General features: G+C 44.2%; 1 long non-coding RNA gene across 1 annotated transcript in view; it reads left to right on the plus strand.

Annotated features, from left to right (window-relative positions):
• The window catches only part of LOC126501465 (uncharacterized), a 5017-nt gene extending 2554 nt beyond the window's left edge, over nt 1–2463 (plus strand). Inside the window, exon 4 of the long non-coding RNA XR_007591681.1 lies at nt 976–2463. This is a non-coding gene — a long non-coding RNA (uncharacterized lncRNA). The remainder of the gene's footprint in view (nt 1–975) is intronic.
• Nucleotides 2464–4719: the final 2256 nt, after the last annotated feature.

Genomic DNA, 4719 nt, shown 5'->3' on the forward strand with positions numbered 1-4719 from the left:
TATATATATAGTGTACACACACACTTTGATCACATTTGCTCTCATTGTCCTCCTTTTCTCCCTTATTCCATTTCCATTCCCACCAGACCCCTTTCTAGCAATTCCCCCTTTTATTTCTCTCTCTTTGTCTCTCTGTCTCTCTGTCTCTCTGTCTGTCTGTCTCTCTGTCTGTCTGTCTCTCTCTCTCTCTCTCTCTTTCCTACCTTCCTTCCTTTCTTCATGCATTTAATTAGTGTTACTTGCATGAGCTGGCTGAGGGGTTATTACTTGAGCAAAGGTCTCTCGCTAGCCCATTTTGGCTCGACTGACTAGCCAATGAGCTTTGGGGTCCTGTTTCACCATCACCATGCCCGCACCACACATAAACTCTTTACAGTACACACTGATGCACACTGAAGCTGAGGATCTAAGTTCAGGTCCTCGCTGCTTGTATGGCCAGCACTTCGGATAGAACTAGCCTCAGCCCCTTCTGCCTCGTATTGACGGAGCTGTGTCGGGAAGAGGTCTCAGCTTGGGTTTCCTTTGGAGTGGAGGCAAAAGCAAAGCCGATCAGTGCTGACCACACAGCAATCACAACGCTGGCCATTTCAGACAATGGTCTTGACCTCGACTCACACCATCCTCAGCTACCTAGCAGATGGTGGGAAATGCTCTCTTCCCAAAATAGAATTAAACCAGGAAGTTTCCAGGTCCTCACTAGGAACCAATTCTTTTCAACCAGAGAAGGAACAACTGAGCACCCAGGACCTCCCGAGACTCTTCGTCTGGCTCCACAGTCTGGTCTCCGGGACTGTGAGGTTCACAGAAATAACTCCTGGGATTTTGTAGTCTGCTTTATCTTTAAGCACATGTTAATTACACAAACTAAAGACTTTATTATGACCCTTTCATACGTGCATGCAGTGGTCTGTGATTTGATTCCTCTGAAAACGTAAATGAGGACAGTTGTGTTTTTGTTTTTGAACTCTTCTGTAGGCCGCGCAAATAGGATCAAACTCATCGTGCAACCAAAGGTGGCCATGAGCGGTTGGTCTTCTACTTCTCTGTCTCCCCAGTGCTGGGAGGTCAGCACCCCTGCTTGATCAGAGCTAGAGGTGGAACCTTGTGCCTCTTGAGCAAGCACTCTACCTACATACCTAGCTACAGTCCCACCTGAGGTCAGAGTATGCAAAGCAGAGTTTGCTTGGGAATTACAGAAATCCAGAGAGCAACAGGAAGCTCTGTGCTCTGCAAACTCAGCTCCTTGTTAGAGGAACAAGTGTGAGTCCCTCCTGGCTCTCACTCTCAGCTCCCAGTTCTTTCCACACGGGAAAGCTGCCTCCATAGCTTCAGCCCACAGTCATTCCATGGGAAGAATTCACATTCACGGTTTTAAAATTCTGTTCTCTCTTTTTAAGAATCCTTTAAAGAATGCATCATTTTTATTATGTCTCAATGGGTTTCAAATAATAAAACCGTTTTTAAAAGGCTTCCAAACTAGAGAACAATTTACAATGGCTTTGTTTTCAATTTGTCAAAAAACAGTTTAGTATTTTTGTATATTCCCTTCTACTGTTCATATTCATATAATATTCTATAGCAATTAGTCATAATTTATATAAAAGTACTACCTTTTATTATACTTGCCACAATACCACAGTCATTTTTATACATATAAAATATATTTTTAATGTTGATTTTTGCAACCTTTATTCTCTTTTTAGCTGATTTTCAAAGTGCCATGATTATATTATCATGCCTATTTGGGGTTATCAGATTATTTCCATCTAAAATTATTTTTAAGTTCACTTTTATAATTACATAAATAAATATACAAACTGCAGAAAATTTAAAATAAAAAGAAATAAAAATCTACACATAAAATTTGATATACAAACATTCAGTTTTGATTTTTTTCATTCATTTACTTTGGTTTTATGGTATCCTGGGTTTGGATGTGGTTTGTTTGCCAGAGTTCACATGCCAGGGGCGTTGTCTCCAGTGTGGAGGTCTGAAAGATGGCAGAGTCTTAGGAGGTGGGTCTGATCACCATATCTGCAGACTCTTAACTGGCAATGTGCAGAGAACAGCGACTGTGGATGCTCAGACCTCTACAGCACTCTCCAACATTCGGGAGCATCACAAAAGAGAGGCAGAAAGAATGTCAGAGCTGGAAGGCAGGGTGTAGCATTGTGAGATACTCTTCAGGGCATGCTCTTTACCAAGACAAGATTGGGCCCATCGACTCCTGTTAGGGATGGAGAGGGAGCTCACATGGATGCCCCCTCCTTTATAGATTTATAGACAGATAGCTAAGGAGGTAACTAAGAGCTAGTGAGGTGTGAGTGCTCCCTGCAGGTCTAGAGACAGGCAAGGGCTGGGGAAAGGAGAGCATGTCCTTTGGTGGAATAGCCACTGGTAGGGTGCCCAGACCCCGTAAGTAACCCCGATGAAAAACCAAAGCCGTGAAAGCAATGGAGAACTCAGGAAGAGGAAGCAAACCAGCAAGAGTGGGTGAGGAAAAGAGACAGTGATGGGGTGAATATGATGAAAATATTCCATATATTCATGAAAATGTCAGTGATCTCTCTATTAATAAATAAAAACATTAAAATGAGAGGCGAATCCAGCAGAAAGTGATTAGGTCGCTGGGCATCATGGAAGGTGATCAGTTCACTTGGTCCATGGAAAGTGTCAGCTCACTGGGGCTATGGAGTTGGACACTTCACTGAGGCCATTGAAGATGGCCTCACTGCAGGTCAGGAAAGATGGTCAAGTCACCGTGGCCCCACCCTCAGAAAGGACTCAAATCAGAGTGAGGTAGTTTCCAATAGAGTCCACGCCAATCCATACACTTACCTATTTTCCAGGCATCCGTCTCGTTCTGTGCTTCTTTCTCTGTCATGTGTGACAAACACCAGCGGGCAGCTCTTATTGGAGACGGAGCAGCCAGTACCATCCTGTCTCAGGCTTTCGGCCTCCCGCACTAGAAACCACACAAACCTTTCTTCGTATTGTTTCTTATATTGCAGATGAATTAATGCTCATGGTTACCACAAGGAAGGTCACTTGACTTTATGAGGCTCTTGGGGCATCACAGCGTCTCAGGCATCTTGCTGTCACCTTGAAGCAGACGCAAATTTCAATCTCTACTTTGTAGTTGGTGTCACCTGCAGCCACTCCGAGATCACCCTGTCCTTCAGTCCCTATCAGTTTCCACGTTCTCTCTCTCTCTCTCTCTCTCTCTCTCTCTCTCTCTCTCTCTCTCTCTCCATGGAGGAGATTCTTCTACACCCTGACACTCTCATGAGCTCAGCCTAACCTACCCATCACGCACATCTGCAGGGCAGTCCTGTGATGAGAATATACCCCGGAGCTCCAGACAGAAGCACCCACGTCACCCAAAGAAGGGACCACCCCCTCTCTCAGCAGCAAAGGTTTCTGAAGTGTGGGGAGCTGCCTGATAAACTAACCTGTCTACATCATTGTGTTTTTCTTTAATATTGCTGAGTATTTTTATAATTGCTTTGCTCAGCAAGCCTGCGAAATAATGGGTAGTCCTTGGTTTTTTTTTTTTTTTTTTTTTTTTTCAAGCAGGGGTTTCTCTGTAGCTTTGGAGCCTGTCCTGGAACTAGCTCTGTAGACCAGGCTGGTCTGGAACTCACAGAGATCCGCCAGCCTCTGCCTCCCGAGTGCTGGGATTAAAGGCATGCGCCACCACCGCCCGGCTTAGTCAAGCTCTTTACCACTAGGCTTTGTCCCTAGCTCTTGGGTTTCTGAGACAAAATGGCAGTAGGTAGCATTAGTTGACTCTGAACTCCTCATGACCATCCATCCTCTGGAGCACTGGGACTACATGTCACATCATGCCCAGCCTTTAAATAATCATGTTGTCTACTGTTGTAGAAATTTATCGTAACCATGTAGACATGTTTTCACGTTACTTAAGCATGTAAAAAGCTCTCTACTGAACATATTTTTGTTCCTTAATGTGTGCTTTTCCATCTTTGAGCATAGGTTATTGATCCAATGACTCTTTGACCCTTGACTGAATAATTTTTCTATTTANGTTCGCTCTCCTTCTGCTCCTGATTTGGACCTTGAGATTTCAGTCCGGTGCTCCAATGTGGGTCTCTGTCTCTGTCTCCTTTCATCGCCTGATGAAGGTTAATATTCAGGAGGATGCCTATATGTTTTTCTTTGGGTTCTCCTTCTTCTTTAGCTTCTCTAAGAACCCGAATTGTAGGCTCAATGTCCTTTATTTATGGCTAGAAATAGTCCTTGGTTTTACAGATGTGGGAACTGAGGCTCGGGGAGAATAAATGACTTGCCTTAACTGGTCACAAAACTGTATCAGTAGAGGCTCAAATGTGAAGCCTCTTCCCTGTTCAGATGGTGTTCGTAGGGTGCAGATAAATGGTACAGTGCTGAAGGGAGTGACCTCGAGGTGACCTTACACACTAGTGCAGCCACACAGGAGATGAAGGAAGTAGAAGGGAAAGGCCCTGAGAGCTAAGAAGGCGGTTTGCAGGGAAAACATCTGTCCATCTCCTATGGCTTAGTGAGATCTTGTGTGTGTCTGTGGGAACATGCTGGCTCCTGCTTCGGTCAGAGTTTGCTTCCATTTTTTCTAAAGAAGTATTTATTTTTATTTTATGTGTATGGGAGTTTTGGACTGCATGTCTTTCTGTCTGTGCACCTCATGCCTGCAGTCCAGTCCAACTGTGTGGATTCATGAAC

This window comes from Alexandromys fortis, unplaced genomic scaffold (genome assembly GCF_014885135.2).
Source record: "Alexandromys fortis isolate MF-2015 unplaced genomic scaffold, M_Fortis_MF-2015_v1.1 scaffold_41, whole genome shotgun sequence".
Classification (NCBI taxonomy): domain Eukaryota; kingdom Metazoa; phylum Chordata; class Mammalia; order Rodentia; family Cricetidae; genus Alexandromys; species Alexandromys fortis.